General features: G+C 45.4%; 1 long non-coding RNA gene and 3 other non-coding genes across 4 annotated transcripts; all 4 read right to left on the bottom strand.

The window, feature by feature from the left end:
• Positions 1–12,270: 12,270 nt before the first annotated feature.
• On the bottom strand, positions 12,271–14,210 carry LOC124653895. The gene is made up of 3 exons (XR_006988087.1): positions 13,846–14,210; positions 12,700–12,807; positions 12,271–12,294 (listed from the first exon to the last, which is right to left on the bottom strand). It is a non-coding gene; the product is annotated as an uncharacterized LOC124653895 (long non-coding RNA).
• A 2,539-nt stretch (positions 14,211–16,749) lies between these two features.
• LOC124658543 lies at positions 16,750–16,841 on the bottom strand. The gene has a single exon (XR_006989266.1). It is a non-coding gene; the product is annotated as a small nucleolar RNA Z266 (small nucleolar RNA).
• A 141-nt stretch (positions 16,842–16,982) lies between these two features.
• LOC124658553 lies at positions 16,983–17,074 on the bottom strand. Its single transcript, XR_006989273.1, has one exon. It is a non-coding gene; the product is annotated as a small nucleolar RNA Z266 (small nucleolar RNA).
• Positions 17,075–17,185: 111 nt separating this feature from the next.
• Positions 17,186–17,309, bottom strand: LOC124658518. Its single transcript, XR_006989247.1, has one exon. It is a non-coding gene; the product is annotated as a small nucleolar RNA snoR86 (small nucleolar RNA).
• Positions 17,310–17,543: the final 234 nt, after the last annotated feature.

Below are 17,543 nucleotides of genomic sequence, written 5' to 3'. Positions count from 1 at the left end.
TAACTTGGTACATGCTTCATCATTTTCATACGAGAGGAAAATGTCTTCCGTCCAAGCAGGAATTGCTTGGGAGATGAGAGAACAAGAGTCATTGTCGGTTTGCTGGAACTGACGAGATAACGCATCGGCTGCTGTGTTTTCAGCTCCCTTTTTATACTCAATTTTGTAGTCAAACTCCAACAGCTTGAGCATGAGCTTGTGTTGCACTCCTTCAATTAGCCTTTGGCTTCCAACGTATTTCAGACTCTTTTGATCAGTGCGGATGATCAGTTTGTTTCCCAAGAAATAATGGCGCCATTTCTTTAGTGACAACAGTATAGCCATAGCTTCTTTTTCATATATTGATAAGGCACTATTTACTGGACCAAGTCCCTTACTGAAGAAGGCCAATGGTTTCCCTTCCTGCATGATGACAGCTCCCACACCTGTAGCACATGCATCCGTTTCAAGAATGAATGGGTTCGGAAGTTTGGCAAGGCCAATAGGGGTGGTGTTGTCATGGCTCGCTTGAGTGTGTCAAAGGCCGATCGTTGTGCTTGTTCCCAGACAAAAGAATCCTTCTTGAGGGCTTGGTGCAGAGGTTGGCAGATTGTAGCGTATCCTTTGATGAAACGGCGGTAATAGCCTGTCAGACCGAGAAAACTCCGCAGCTTTTTTAGAGTTTTGGGTTCTGGCCAATTGATGATATCCTTGATCTTCTCTGGATCAGTAGCCACTCCTGCAGCTGAAATGATGTGGCCCAAGTACTCGACAGACGGTTGGCCGAAGGTGCACTTATTGAGCTTGGCTTTCAGGTTATGTAGTTGCAGAGTTTTGAGAACAAGCCATAGGTGCCTCCTGTGTTCCTGAGGAGTTTTGCTATAGACTAAGATATCATCGAAGAAGACCAACACGAAGCTTCTGATATATTTGGCAAAGATGGAGTTCATCAACTCTTGGAATGTTGCCGGTGCGTTGCTTAGTCCAAAGGGCATTACCAGGTATTCGTAATGACCGAGGTGTGTAGAGAAAGCCGTCTTGTGGATGTCATCATTTTTCATCCTTATTTGATGATAGCCGGACCGGAGGTCGAGCTTGGAAAATATTGTAGCACCATGAAGCTCGTCTAACAGATCCTCTATCACAGGAATTGGGAATCTGTTTTTGATAGTGAGATCATTAAGGCCCCTGTAATCAACACACAATCGCCAAGATTTGTCTTTCTTCTTCACTAATATGGCCGGGGAAGAGAAAGGACTATTACTCAATCTGATTTCTGAATTTTGGAGCATCTTCTGTATCAACTGCTCAATTGCATTCTTTTGGGAGTGAGACATGCGGTAAGGCCGAATGTTAGGTGGTTTAGCTCCTGGTATGAGTGGAATACTGTGGTCACAGGCTCTTTGAGGAGGAAGGCCACTTGGCTCTTGGAAAATGTCAGGAAATTGGCCCAGCAGATCTTGCAAATCTGCAGGTGTGACCTCCACTGTGGTCATGCATGTATTGTTGTCATCATCTAGTGTTGGCACTAGGAGGTAACCAGTAGCCCCTTGCTCCAGCAATTTACTGCATTCATCGCTTGAGATGAACAAGTGGTCAGCAGAGAGTATATGGTCTTGGAATGTGTGTGGCGTGTCCTCAATACTGATAGTAAGGGAACGTCCAATGAAGTCGAAAGTGACTGGGTTGTATTGTTTGAACCAGTTAACACCGAGAATAATGTCTGCTCCTTGGAGATCCAAAATTCTGAAATCTGTGTTGAGTTGCATGCCTTGAAGAGAAAACTGGCAGTTGTGTGCCACTGCCGTGCAAGCTAGCTGTCCACCTCCAGCTACTGTAACTGATCGGGGAGCTATGTCAGTCAGCCTGATGTTGTGTTTGATAGCAAAAGATTTGTCCATAAAGGTGTTTGTGCTCCCGGTGTCTGCTAGAGCAATTGCTTGAGAGCCTTTAATGTTGAGCAACAGGGAAATTGTGGAGTCACTAGGAATTCCAGCATATGCCGCAGCTGAGATTTGCATTGCCTTGTCATCTGGCTCCCTAGTTTGCAATTGGTTAGGTGCTTCTTCTACACCATCAGTTGCTGCTATCATTGCATTAACGTCATCCATATCATCTTCAGAGTCATATTGCATTGTTATTGCGTTGATGACTCGTCGCATTCCGGACGCTTGTGTCCCAAGCATGTAATTCTCGTGGCAATACCAACACTTTCTTGGGCCTCGTGGTCTCGTCATTTGCGGGCCGGGGTCGATTTTCTCGTGCTTGGAATGGCCTGCCTTGTGGAGGAGCTGGAGCAGGTCGCTGATTCTGCGCTGCATTTGGGATTCTCCTTACTGACGAGAGGAAGGCTTTTTCGTATTGGCGGGCATACCAATATGCCGACAACAAGTTGTCTGGTTTTTGGCATAGCACTTGATGCTTAATGTTGTCCTTCAAGCCACTGACGAAGCGGTCGACGAAGAAATCAGCCGGAAGGTATGGACGGTTTCTCTTCATTGCTGTCATCCACTGCTCAAATGTGTCAATATAATTGTTGACAGAGTTGATTTGCTGCAGTTGTTGCATCTGGTCCATAGGATCAGTACTCACGGAATCAGGGAAACGGTCAATCAGTGCTTGGCAGAGGGCATCCCAGGTGACCGTACCGAGGTTGACATTTGAACTGTTTAACCATGTCTTCGCCTGACCGCGCACATGGGCAATTCCCCATTTTGCTCGCTGCTCTGTAGGAATGTTAGCTAAATTGAACAGATCATCACATTCAAGCATCCAAGCCCTGGGGTTGTTGCCGGAAAAGAGTGGAATTTCGATGTGTGGTGTGCGGATATGGATTTCCGAGTGTGTATCATTGTAGGAAGGTTGGCTTGTCCGGTCTCTATTTGGTGCGGGTGGCTGGTACGTCGGGTTGGTCGGTGTTGTGGTGACCGGCCGGGTTGTATGTGGGTAAGTAGTGGGCGGATACTGAGTGTGTGGAACGAGCTGGTATGCATAGTAGGGGCTGTGTGTCGGCATGTAACTGGTGTATGGTAGAGGTGGTGAGTTGGGTGGTGCGTAATACTGAGGTTGGGTGTTGGGGTTTGTGAGTTGGGAAAGGTGCATGATTTCTCCCGAGCTGGATGGAACAGAAGTGGTGATTGGGTTGGTTACCGTGTAGACGGGAGGGGGTAGTGTGGAGGTGTTGATGGGGAAGGTTGGGTGGGGTAATTGGGTTGGGGATAGTTGGCCGAAGTGGAGGGGCATGCTATACTGATGTTGGAATGTTGGGGGAATGTTGGCGGACGGAGGGGTGTAGGAAGGTGGCGTGGACAGTTCAGGAATTGGTGAAAGGGTGGAGGAAGGATGTGGTGGAGGTGTAGAAAATTGGTGGCTTTGGGTGGGGAGATGGGCAGGCATACCTTGTGCCGATGGAGGCGTGGTGGACGGTGGCGTAGGCGGTGGTGCCGTTGGCGTGGCCGTCACTGTCGCCATGACGAGCTGCGTCAGCTTCGCGATCTCGGCGTGGATGTTGTCCAGCGCCTGCCGTGTGTCCAACCGCTGCTCCTCGAGGCGGCGGCCGATGCCGAGGACCTCGCGGGGGATGTGGTCCCGGATCGCTTCCTCATCCCGCGCCCGCTCGTTCATCGGCGACGAGTTTGGTCGTCGCTTCCTCGCTCCATGGCGATTTTTTCTTGGGAGCGTGTGCGGATGATGGATGAGGGCATGGATGGGCGGAGTGGGTGGGTGTGGCGGCGGCGTGGAGGAACAGGGGTTAGGGTTGGGAAGGTATGCAGAGGCTCGATGGCTCTGATACCACGATGTCAGGACCCAGCGATCCTGCACAAGGAAGAAGAAAGAAGGAGCTCCGCTTGGCTCCAGATTGAACAGGAAGATAAATTACTGAAAAATAAAGACAGGAAATAATTTGTTTTTATTTTGCTTGATCCTCCCAACCTCCCCACCTGCTGTTTATAACGCACAGCAGGCTCAAGCATTTTACAATATTGCCCTTGTCCGGTTTGAGGTACAGAACTTTAGGTTCAGGTTAAGTTGGTAAACAGGCAGAGGTTACCTTCAGATATTTGGGGTCCTGACACGTGGGAATCGAATACTTGGGGACTGGGGTCGCGCCGTCGCGTCCTGATGGCCGGAACCCCATCGCCGCGCGGACGCGGCCGCCGGCAGACGAGCTCGCCGGAGCACCGCGCGTCGTTTTACCGACCCACGCGCGCCCCGGCGAGCAAGGCCGCCGCGGGTCCTGTGCACGCTGTGCGTCGACGACCGATAGAATTCCGCGCGCGGCCGGGCCCCGTCGTCGTCGATGCCGGCCTGCTAGGTGTCGTGATTGCAGACGTGGGGTGAGGAAATCAGGCGGGGGAGTAGCCGGAGGTGCGGCGGCGGAGCAGTGGTGGGTGGCCGTCATCACTAGAGAATGGGGATCGACAAGTGAGGGCGAGAGCGTCGTCCGTTCTGTTCTCCTTTTTTTTTTTCCTCAATTCTTTTCGATGCTTTATTTCGAGGAGGCTAGCTGTACTTTAATTCTGGCCCAAAAAAATATGGGGACTAGTATTTCCTTTAATTTTGATATACTCCTACCAAATTTAGTGTGCTAACTTGTACTACTACGTGCAAACCAAAAGGCCATGCTCGACTCCTCCATGTGTACATGACCCCATTATTCATCCAGCTCGCTCGCTAAACACACACACTGGCATAAGTTCATCGGACAACCGCCCCGTCTCCCACCCTCGGCACCGCTTCCTCGACAATTGATGAAGGAAAATGTATGATAGGGTCGACATCCTACTTCTCACATGACGAGAAGTGCAACATCGCTATTGGAGGATGTCCCCCACGACAGCTCGATGTCGTGAATAGCGACGTCCCCCTCCTGCACCTACAACCTCACCGGCATCATCGACGGTGTGTGTGTGTGTGTGCACGCGCGCGCGGTACTAAGGAAATGCTTATATGCCCAGGATGTGAGTGATTTGTGAGGGAAGCTTAGGTGAGTGATTTGTCGCCCTTGCCGGATGTGAGGTTGGAGGAACCCTTTCGTTTTCCTTTTGTTTTTTTCTTCAATTCTTCAATGTTTGTTTGCCTTAATTCAAGGAGGCTGTGTTTTAGTTCTGGTGCAAAAGTTCTGGGAATCTTTCCGTTTATTTTGATACTCCTACCAAATCTGGTGTACAACTTGTGCTAGGCTACATGGCCCCATGACCCCATCCTTAGTAGTACTGTACATGCATAATGCACACCTATGTATCTCCTCTTGACAAAGTGAACGTTCCGCTCTCTCATGCCAAGCCACACGCCGCCGTCGTCGTGTTAATTAATCTGCAAGGTGCGCAGCTCATCGCCACTACCATGCTCGTCGGTGAAGAGAGAGACGTGCTGCTTAGTTGAGTGATTTGCCACCCTTGCCAGATGTAGTACAACTCATAAACGCTGGCATCAGAGTCGTCTCTCATATTCAACGTGCCGATGCCATGCATGTTGGTGTTGGGGCATGTGCAATCAACCTCGTTATTCATCGAGCTCGCTCACTAAACATGGCCAAAAGGCCATGCTACATGGCCAAAAGGCCATGCTACATGGCCCCATCCTTAGTAGTACATGCATGATGCACACCTACCACACATCTCCTCCTCTTCACAAAGAGAACCTTCCGCTCTCTCACGCCAAGCCACACACCGGGTTAATTAATCCGCGGTTGCACATCCTGTCGCCACCACCATGCATGTAAGAGACACAGAGAGAGGGAGAGATGGAGAGAGAGAGTGACGTGTCTGCTTGGGTGGGTGATTTGTCGCCCTTGCCGGTGTAGTACATCTATCAACGTCGACATCAGAGTCGCATCTTGTGTCCATTCCGATGTTTCCATGCAGGTTGGTGTTGGACCATCTGCAAGCTACCTCGTTTTTCATCGAGCTCGCTCGCTGAACACACACATGCATAAATTCATCGTACAGTCGCCTCGTCTCCCACCCTTGACACCGCTTCCCCGACAATTAATGAAGAGCACTATATGACAGCGTCGACGTCCTACTTCTCACCTGACGAGAAGTGCAACATCACTGTTGGAGGACGTCGCCAAATTTACCCCACGACACTCCCGCACCTACAATCTCAATGGCGGGAGGGGGTGCATGATGAAGAACACTCGTGAGTACTCTTGGTTTCAATCTAGTTAACTTCTTCATGAATAAATTGAGCGTACGTCCACAAGGCATTATGTCGAAGGGGCTTTGAACATGTGGGTAGGAATCGAATAACAAGAGAAAATTTCTAGGACGATCGAGGTAGAGGACTAGGCTAGATGGTGCTATACGACACTTGAAGCAGCACTTGGTTCACGGATATAACTATCACACAAAAAGATTCTAGACTTATAATGTGAAAGTCCCACTTCGAGGCTGCTAACTCACTTCTTTGAAGAAGGTGGCCACCTTTTGGTTTTTCATGTACATATGGCCTATGATAATATAAAGAAAGCGTAAAGTCACATGTAATCACCATTTTTGGCGAAACGCTACGAGATAGACGTGGTGGGACTCACGGAAAAGGGTTTCACATGAAATCTCACGAGGAAGGGTCGGAATGACCACCCTTTTGCATAGGGTCCTAATAAGTGTATATAAGACTGCTCATAGTGGGAGTAACATAGCTAGTAACATCACACATCTCAAGGCATTTTGGTGACATGGCATGCGAATAAATGAAGAAAAAGAGTGAGGTGGTAACTAGCTATGTTACCATAACATCACACACCCCAAGGCAAAATGAGTCTACAACATAATAAATGACACAATGCATGACACCACATATAAGTTACTACCCACTATGAAGGTAGTAACCAGACTAGTAACATGACATATGTTACTAGTCTAAGTTACTCCCCACTATGAGCAGTCTAAGGGTGATGTGAACAAGAAAACCACTCCAGAACTTCAAGTGACATTTCCTTCACAAATAAGACTAGCCCCTGGGGTGATTCTAGATATATAGTTTGAAACCCTAATAACGCATCACATCAGAAAATCCCTAACCCTAACTACATAATCGGAGGAACGAGGCTGTTCCTCCCTCCTGCCGTCGAAACGACAAAGAAGGTGATTGAGTGAAGCAACATCTTGGCCGATGGAGATGGTAGGGAGATGGGCAGCCGCCGCACAAGGAGAGAAGAGGACGAGCGGACTAGAGGTGGCCGGTATGATCCATATATATGATGTGTACATGTCGTACTACATGAGTACATGTACATGTACATGTACACGTGAGATTTTTGCGGTAAGGCTTGTACATGCATGTACGTGAGCTTCGCTGCTAGTAGTAAACGATGATCTATCTGGGTGTGCATTAATTAAACGGAACGGTTGGACTCCTGATCCGCCGCCGTTTGCCTACCCATCATCACCACGATTAACTAATTGACTTTGCTGATGAATTTCCGATGGATTCGACGGTGTTGTGTGGAGCGAGAAAATGATCCTTCCTTTTTTTTTTTTTGCGAAACAGAAAAGGATCCTTCCAGGCCGCGTGCGCGCGCGCAGCTAGCTGAGCTCAAGTCGATGGATCCGGTGAAGAAAAAAAAAAGAAACAATGATGGGAGAGCGAGAGAAAAGAGACAGGCTGGCAGCGACTGACCCGTGCAGAATTGATCAAGCTAGATTCAATGCGCGCGTGCGTGCGTTCCTTTGGTTCGCTGCACCGGGACCGAACAGCCAGCCGTGGGACCGCACATAGTGGCCTTAATTTCGTGGACAGGCTCGGCTATGGGTGGCTCTTCGACGAGGAGTGGAGATTCACGGCTCGGCTATGGGTGGCTCTTCCTCGGGGAGACCTACTGCTTCGGCTTCGACGCTGCTGCTACCAGGCGATTCAAGATCGTACACGTCGACTTCGACGCCGCAGCCAACACCGTGACCGACATCAAAGACCAAGAGCTGCGCGCAGGTGTTCACGGTCGGAGTGGACACGGACTGGAGGACCGTGTCCTTCTCCTGCGCGGTGCACGGCCTGTCCTACGACTTCCCGGCGTGCGGCGACGGAGGCGTGTACTGGCACAGCAAGGCGGCGGCAGACGACGGGGCAATCACGAACGTGCGCTTCGATCTGGCCACCGAGAACATCACGTCGGTCCGGGCTCAGGTGGATGGCCGGAGGCCGGAGGGAGCGATATCTTGCCTCCCCGCGCACTGGTTGACGTGGCAATGCATCATCGGAATCAAGTGGTTCGGAGAGTGGGAGGACGGCTGCTGGCCGCGCAATGTCACCGCTGTGCCGCACGCCGTCTACGTCCCGGCGCAGCACTCGCCTGTCACGTACGGGCGGCGCCTCCCGGGCCCGCACGTCCTGCAGCGGGGCCGCATGCTGCTGCAGGAGAAGGATGGAGCTCTACGCGCCCAAAAGATTAATGGGAGCAGCATGAGTGATCTCTACGTGTGGTTCAATTTTGGACCGAAGCAACTGATAGAGATAGGCACCAAGGAAGAGGATCCTGCCGAGAGAAACCAGCTTGTCCCGGTTCGGGGTCGGCACCGGCCGAGCAAGTTCGAGGTCGGACGACTCCCGCACGAACAGTGCGATCTATCACATTTGCATATATCCCAACGGTGTCACCTACTCCCTTTGCAATGTACCTAGGCACGCCTCTCCATGATCTGTGCAATCTCTGACACACCAAACTACACGGTCCATCAAATATGCCCTTGATCCATCTGGTACAAGTATTGTGAGAGGTACTATCTGCAGGTTTTCAATTCAGAACTAGCGTCTGTAATTTAATTAGCACTTAGTAATGATATTTTGGGAGTATGTGATGGTAAATATCACATATATAGAAGTTTGATTGATGTAGCCAACACACAGAATCCTGTGTGCACATTTACGAGCAAGATGCCTCTGATGGTTGATGCTAATCTTCGTGTGTGTTTTATCTTGCAATCCTAAGCTTCCTCTACCCTGTATATGAGAAGTTCTAATTTGGTAGCTTCACTAATGTTTCAATAAATTATTATCTAGCTGATATGTTTCAATATAAGCCCTTTGCTTATTAGTGAACAAAGAAAAATCCTGCTAGAAAGTCCTAGCGCTTACAAACCCCATTGTTCTAAAATTGCGTTCAAATAAAAGGTCCATTTAGTCAAGCTCTTCTTCTTCTTTCTGGCAGAAGATTTCCTAATAATGTTAAAATCTCCTCCTACCAAAAAATGTAGGCTTCCTAACATTTTAACAAGTTCAGTAAGAAAAACACCTGTGTCTTTGTAATTGGCAGCACCATGAACATTTACTAGATTTCACTTAAAACCACATATTTTATCCATATGAATCATTCTGGTCATAAATTAGCCAGTAGTACAAATATTTATGTGGTCCGAGAGTTGGGGAGCGAATCGAAACTAGCAGACCGGATGCTGCGAATCGACGGTGAGGTCTGCTGCTAGACCGTCACGCACGAACGCTGGCAGCTTGCAGCGCCGCTCTCCAGCAAAGCCGGTCGCACACCCTGGAACACGAGCGCAGCAGGACGACAAGGAGGCAAGAGAGAGGCTTGGGGGATTGGGGCGGGAGAGAGAAATAATACGGCACAGCGGCGACCATGCGTGGGAAGGAGAAAGAAGGCAGGAAAAAGGATTGGACGGGAAAACTCTCGATCTATCTCAGGAAGAGATAAGGTTGTGTCCGACCCCATCCTTGCTCATTCACAAAAAAAAGGAGCGTGGCTGGTAATGGTGATGCTTGGCCTTTTTCCTTTTTTTTTTTCCCGACGATGGTTAGCTTTGTTTCCTTTTTAATTGTCTACCTCATGTTTGTTTATGACAAAAATCTAGCTTATATTTAATTTGCAGACCACTGTGTACCGGACGCCTAGGATTTGAAGGCGCTGCACACCGTGTGTCGTGACTCGATACAGACGCCGTGCCGCTTTAATTCGCATGGCGTGGAAATGGGACCAATTTCCATCCCGACGAATGCCAAGGCATCGTGGACTGCTTAACAATAAAATAGAAAGGAAACATCAAAGGATCAAAGGAAAGCGTGTTTCATTGTTACAATACTAGAGATTGAAAAGAAGAAATGACGATAAGATGAAGGGACCGAAAAAAGGTAAATTATACGATAAAAAGTTGGGAAAAAATATAGTATATTTAAAAACATAGTTTAAAGTACTTGATTCAAAAGGTTCAAATTAAGGCTAGAGTTATGCACAATCATCAAATTTAAGCCAAAAAATTAGTGTTCATGACATTTTTCAAGAAAAAACTCTTTTTAAAACTACTAATCTATTGATTTTTTTTAATCATTGACAGCTGCGGAATTACGATATGAGGATAGCATATAAAGTTTAAATTGCATATAGAGGAGGCTCCAACAATCAATACAATTATGTGGTATTACAAAACAATGTAGAGGGCCTCACAAGAAGATCTTATGATAAATCGTGCTCGTCATTAATAGAAAAAATATGAACACCTATAAATGTCTCCACTAGATGTAAATTCATTTAAAACCATATCTTATTAAAATTTAAGGATGGAACCCACCATTATGCGATATGAGAAGCTGGGGCAGCGTGGGGCTTACAATTTAATCTCATAATTAGGTATAATTATGGCGGTCATGATTATGAGAAAATATGACCAACATGAATGGTTTGCTACTTTTGAAAATTTATTTCTCCTGATGCAACGCACATGTATTTATACTAGTTATTGTTAAAACTTAAAAGGTTGTCGTCCTATGAGGCTGCAATTGGATCCAGATAGTACTTTCTAAACTTGCTACAATAAAGCGCCGATTCTGATTATAATTCGTACTACTGGAAACCGCCTCTCTCACAAGATCGTGACGGAATCGCATACATATTACCAAGAAATAACCATGGAGGGAGCAGGCGAGCACTCTGACGGTTCATGATACAAGTACTGCGTCAGACAATGAACCATAGGCTAGTCTATGGAAACAAGAAATGAAACCCAAAAGCACATAGGCTAGTCTATGGAAACGAATTGAATCCAGTTGCTCTATTCTTCAAATAGAAATTGGGGCAAGGAAGCCAAAGCACACCTCGATCGTGGTCCTACAACGGCACAACACTACGCTAATATATTAATCGATTCATACATAGAACCAAAGCAAAGTTCAAGATCACTTACTTGCAGGTTGATTACGGCAAGATCTCGCCGCCGGCCGGTGTGGCTGCTCGCTCGCCGGGCGCCGAAGCTGGCCGGCCATAGCGCTCCCTCTCCATCTCCCTCTCCTCGACAAGTAAAAGTCAAAGTCTAAGTCATAGTCACACGCGCAACCCACACGCGGTGTGTGCCGAGTCACTTGTATATATAGAGCTGAGGATGCTGAAGAAAGGAGGATGAGGTGATTCTTACGGTGATTGATTAAAAGCATGGACGGTTTAGGATGAGGTGAGTTTGCAGTTAGTATAGGGAAACCAAACAAAGCTCATGGCCCGAGGCATTGGTTGTGTGACTTGCATGCACCACATAATTGGAGACGCCTCATTTCTCTCAATGTAGGCAAATTAAGAGTCGGACGATGGCACATTATCCAGGATTGAGAAACACTCACGAAATATCATTCACCCTACCTACCCTTTATGTGGGTTGATGCTACAAATTGGTCCAGCTACATATGTTAGGTTGCGCGCAAAAAAATAAAGTCATCGTACGGATTGGCAAATCTTTTCTTTCTTCACCTTTTCATTATATCATTTCGAAGAAATTGGAAAATATTTACTTTCACCACCTTTTAATTTTATCGCTTCAGGCGGGGGAAGAAATCGCAATCTCTATTTGTGGTATGTACTACAATATATTTGCTCTGCATGTCAATCAGCAGGCTAGGGCGGAATGACACTGATTTTTGTTATCTCAAGTAATTAATCAGCAACAACTAAGAACACAAACAAATTAAGGTCCAAGAATGGATCCAAAGTTACTGCACATGGAGCTTAACACAACACAAGAACACACGGCCATTTTTTCAATGGAAAACCAGCCGGGCATATTTTATTACTTCAGCATAAGTGATACATCATCCGCTATATTACTGATACATAATCAGTGACAGCAATTCATAAAAGAAAATTCCCTATAGTTCATGACACAAGCACAGACGCAACAACAACTCGATTAGCGATACATCCTATTGCGGACGTGCACGAGGACTACAAATACATCCACCTTGGATGCTCACGCAGCGACTCGGATGTTGTGGCACCTTCCTTGCCCCTCTTGCACTTCTGAGTCGCAATTGTAGGTACAAAGGGTGGCATCCGCCTCCCACCTCCGTCCTAGCCATCAACACTATATATCTTCCCTGCTGAGAATAACAGATCAAGATGTTGTTTGTAACAAGTAAAAAAGGACTCATTATTAATGAACTTGTTCGATACCACCAAAAATGTATGATATTTCAGGACAGAGGTAGTACCAATTTAAGGGAATCGGGTCTAAACCTACTACAGATGGATGCACTACTAGTACTTAGACCTAACAAATCAATAAAATGACACCTAGTCTGGATTAGGACATGATCAACTAGACTCCAAAGAAAGATCGGAACCATTATACATCAATAAAGTGCATGTCACCAACACAAGCCCATGACTTGCAATTGCGAGAACAACACATTCACTCGAAAAATACTTTCAAATAAATGATAGATTATCATAAATAGTATGATCACAAACAGCACAAGAAACTAGAGATTGGGTAGACCTACCTATGTGTTTCCAATTCTTCATCTTCCAAATTACAGGCCTGCCTATGTGTTTATAGCATGTCAAAGTACACGAGTAGGTACAGGTAGGCAGCTGGTAGCTAATCCGATCTGGGTAGTTGAAGAGAATATAAAATGGACCAATGCTCCCATATTTCAAGAGTGGATAAATATCCAAACTGCGGTGATACTATACTTGTTTAAAGAACGTATCAAAATTTCTCAAATCACTACAGGTTCAAATACCAAGTTGCAACAGCACATACAGAAATGCCAAATTGGTCAGGGAAAGAAAAATATAAGATGAAATAATGCAACAAAATTAAGTCGACAACCATGGACAACACCAGATAGGTAGGATGCACACCAGCTAGCTAGCTACAAAAAAAATAAATCAAGTTTGGAAATCACATGCGCATAAGCTACCTAGCATCAGGAAAAGCAACACACAGCTGGCAAGCATCAGATATACAACTTGCAGACAATAAAATGGAGCAAAGCTTAGTTATCTCCAGGCATGTACCATGAACCCAACAAACATATTAAAGACCCTAGACTGGCTTCTTTTTGATCAAGAGGCAAACATCTTCGACTTCCAGAGCAGAAGTTTGTATAAACAAACAGAAGATAAAGATTAAATAATAAGAAAAATGATCATTGTTGTTATCCAACCAAACAACAATCTAACACACATCAGCAGTAGTTAAAATACCACTATAAAATCCCCAAATAAATACACCATCACTACCACCAAGTAACCCCACAACTCCAGGAATAGTAGTTACTTCTTTTACTTACACCTAGATGGTAACAAATTTAAACCTATTGCGATTACCTCAAATCATCCGATGCACAACATCAATATACCAGAGCAGACTAATAACCAACTAAGAGCGATAATTTTTGGTTCCTAAAAATGCGATATTTTATCATATAAATGTATAAAATTCCTGGAGTGCAAATGGCTGAAACAAAAAACCGATCATTTCATATTCAGAAAGTACAATAAGTAGAAGTATTTACGGAACTGGTATCATGACGAGATCCTAAGCAACAATCACCACTAAACCACAACCAGTATGTCATCAGCTCATTGGTCGTGATATCACAGAGCAAGTAGAAGAGAAAGGAAAGGAACAAGAAAAACACCTAAAACCACAACGTCGAAGAAGAAGGCCACCGTTGCTGGCCTGCTAGATCCAGTGGTCATGACTACCTCTTGGCCACCTCAAGGTCCACTTCTCCTCTGAAATTCAAAAACACAAAGGAAAAAAGGAAGCGGTTTGTGTTTCCACCACCTGAGGTGATCCAAATGTACTCTAGATCAAAAGTTAAAGGAATAAAAACGGTCTGATTCCAAATTCTTATTAAAACAAGGAACTGATAAAGCTAGAAACAATTTCCAAGTCAAGCAACAAGTATGCAATGGTTTAAGGGTACAATATCCATCTTTCGATAAGCAATAGCACAGGCAGTACCTAAAAATGTTGCAAGGCATAAGAAAGCAATTGATCTAGCTAGCTACAAATAATTCTCATTGAAACATTGATTAGTACTTTTGTTATAGGAGGAAAAGAAATGTGGTCAGGCCTATGTTATCCTTGAGTAGCTATATAGATAGAACATAAGCAACAACTTATTGTAAATTATTCACAACATGGCATATAAAACATATAAATGGTTCAAAGGTTCACTATTACTTGCTACTCCCTCTGACACATGTGCAGTGGATAGCGGTTAGGCTGAGGCAGCTGATCATGATTACTGAATGCCTCTCAAGGCACGCGTGGAGTACTGGGAAAGAGTCGCACACCGCCTGCGGTGAACTGGATGATGTTCAGGTTCAAGAGCCCATGCTTGTCCTCAGATATGCCTGTTTCCACTCTCTGTGCCCCAGCTAATGGCCTTGCTCCAGAAGTGGCTATTTGCTGCAAGCTAGCACATGGCCCAGTCTGGGATGTTCTAGCAGTAGTACATCCCCATGGAATGAAGGTGAGGGCATCCATTTGCAAGAGCAACTACACTCTCGTCTGGAGATGCAGAAATGGCCAGATGTTAAGTTTCAGAAAATGAGCATGGCTTTACATATGTAATTTTTTTGACCATTTAGACAAACTCATACTCCTGAAAAAGAACACAGTTCATCTAAATCAAGACATTCTTAAATAGAGAACAGTTTTACAAAATCAAGACATTCTTAAGCATCTTTGTGGGTTTTACCGATTACAGAAGTCAACAACAATTCAGATCATTAAGCGAAGTCTACAACTCAACAGTTAAGCCATCACTCAATCATATACACATACAAACACAAGAAAGTGTTTGAAGAACTAACATGGTATATTCGAGAAAGGTATTGAACAAGCATGAAACAAAGTGAATTTCATTTTGGGGACTATATTTATGTCAGATTTCTGTTCATGCATAACTGACTAAAGAAAGGAACAAAAAAAAATGGAGCAAGTTCCAATGCATAGGTCAAATGGCATATTTCTCCAACTCCCTGTTTGTCCTTTTCTTTGTCTGTTGGTACAAGTGACCATCTAAACCATTTGCCTGGTCAACTGCAAATGCACTGGTCCTGATGCCCTTATTGCTCACAACCGGATTAGGAAACGCAACAAGAAAAGGTAAAATTAGAAGATTCTTTTGACCAAAGGCACACATCGGATCACTTGTTTTACAATAGAATCACCAATTCACCATACATAGGTCAATCCTAACATCGTAAAAAAAGGCCTAACCACACGAAACTAAACACAACATTTAATGGAGATGCACAAACACACAGAGTTGTTGAACAACCACAGAACTACCTTCGGAACTCATTAATTCCCCGTTACAAGATTTGAAATATTCAGGGAAAAAACAGAGAGCAGATTCTAAGACATAGCTTCTCTATATATGAACCCCCAAATTTCACTCGCAGTACCAACATCAAACCCACAGAAACAATCAATCACCCCCACAAAAAGAACAAGATTTCCAACCAAGTTCTTATGCCCTATAATTTGGCAGATTTGAAGAAATACGCTCAATTTAGGAAAAATAAGAAGCCAAGCAAAGAATATGCTAAAAGACTAAAAAGAGCATGGGTACATTCAAAAGTGATACGCTGGAGGTTCTGGTTAAACTACAAGAAACCTTCTGCTTCTTTGCAGATCCACAAGAGCACTCCTTGCTTTTGGTCTTCTCCTGTACAACAGAATGAAATATAAAGCCTATGAACATCCAAAAAATATGCACAGTAAATGAATGAGCCCGCATCAAACTATTCTTCAATAGATTTATTCAAGAATTTAGTAAGCCAGAGCTCCAATTCAGAAGAAAGAATTTATGGGAATTGATTTAAATACCAGCCATAGCATCCTCAAAACTAAACACACCAATCACACTCATCGACCAAAATACACAGAGTAGCAGGACACACTCTTCTTACCTTGTAGCCGGCAGCGCCTTCGCTGTAGGCGTCGTACTGCAGGGACCGAATCTTGGCGACATTGTTGTTGCGGTGGTCTGCTTGATTGGGTGTTGTAGCTGCAGCGTAAAAGCAAGGACATAGGAAACTGAAGAGGATAAGTGGAGGTGCGCCGCTTTTCCTGGGGTCTCGCAGGTGGCCACATATGGCGACCTAGGACGGGGAGACCCTCCTCCAAGCAGCGACTCTTCCCACAGGTGGGCGGCGCTGAGGAGGCCGTGGAGCACTGCCGCCGAAGCCGGCAAATTCACGCGCTTTGGAGAAAAGGGGATTTCTTTCCTCCTCGGCTTACGGTTGGCGGAGGAAGGAAGGCAGAGAGACAAGGAGGAAGGAAGTAGGCTGGAGAGGGAGCGGTGGAGCAGGCTGTGCAGGCAAGGGCGTGGTGGCTGGTGAGGGCGTGGCAGAGCAAATATCGACAGGAGGGAGCATGCGGCATTGGGAGTGCTCAGGAAGGAGGACATGATGATCCAGGTGGTAAATTACTGCATGTTTATTTGGTTCAAACTAGAGGGGCTTTTTGCAAAATGGACGGTCCAACATGTTTCCGGGGACGGAGGGGGTAGTACTGATTACAAGATTGGTTGGGTCAAACAGAATACATGCCTCTTAATGTTTTAGCTCACTAGGTGACCTCGTGCATCTAATTGCATCACCATTCCATCTAATCCATTACATGTAAAAACGTACAACATCATAACTAGCAACTTGAAGAAACAAAGAACGGATCAGCTAATGACAGTACATAAATGTACATGGAGTGTGTGCTTAGAGATATGGTCACTGAACATAGCATCTGCAAATGAAGGAAGATTGGCTCGCCTGGGCGGAATATATGCCTCACAAACTTTCAGCTCACGAGGTAACTTCGTACATCAAATCGGTTCATCAGTTTAGCTAATATATGATGTTCCAAAACTATACTCACAAAAATAACTACATGCAACTAAGAGGAAACAAACCAAGATCTGGTAATGACAGCAAAACAGGCAACCAACACTTCTACAGATTTGTGATGTGGCAAAGATTGTTTGAATCCGTCACAACAGAGAAAATCTGTGTGGCACGGAGAACTGCATATTGTTATCGCCAACCTTCAATGCAAAGAATCTCCACTATACCATACCCCTCTTTGCTCTGCAAATTGACTATCCGTTTGCAAATAGATGAGAGGATATCAACTTATGGAAAGCTTTACCAGTTTCAGTCATTTAATCAACAAAGCGAACGTCACATTCCACCGATTCAAGTGAACATAGCAGAAGCTATATCATTGCATCTACGGCTTATGCAAAACCGAAGTCACAAAGATAATATTATTTGATCCATCACAACCGCGAGCCAATAGACATTTTCTGTAATGACCAAGTAC

The sequence above is a fragment of the Lolium rigidum genome, chromosome 5, assembly GCF_022539505.1.
Source record: "Lolium rigidum isolate FL_2022 chromosome 5, APGP_CSIRO_Lrig_0.1, whole genome shotgun sequence".
Lineage (NCBI taxonomy): Eukaryota > Viridiplantae > Streptophyta > Magnoliopsida > Poales > Poaceae > Lolium > Lolium rigidum.
The sequence above is the reverse complement of the archived record's forward strand: the minus strand, read 5'-3'. Positions and strand labels throughout refer to the sequence as shown.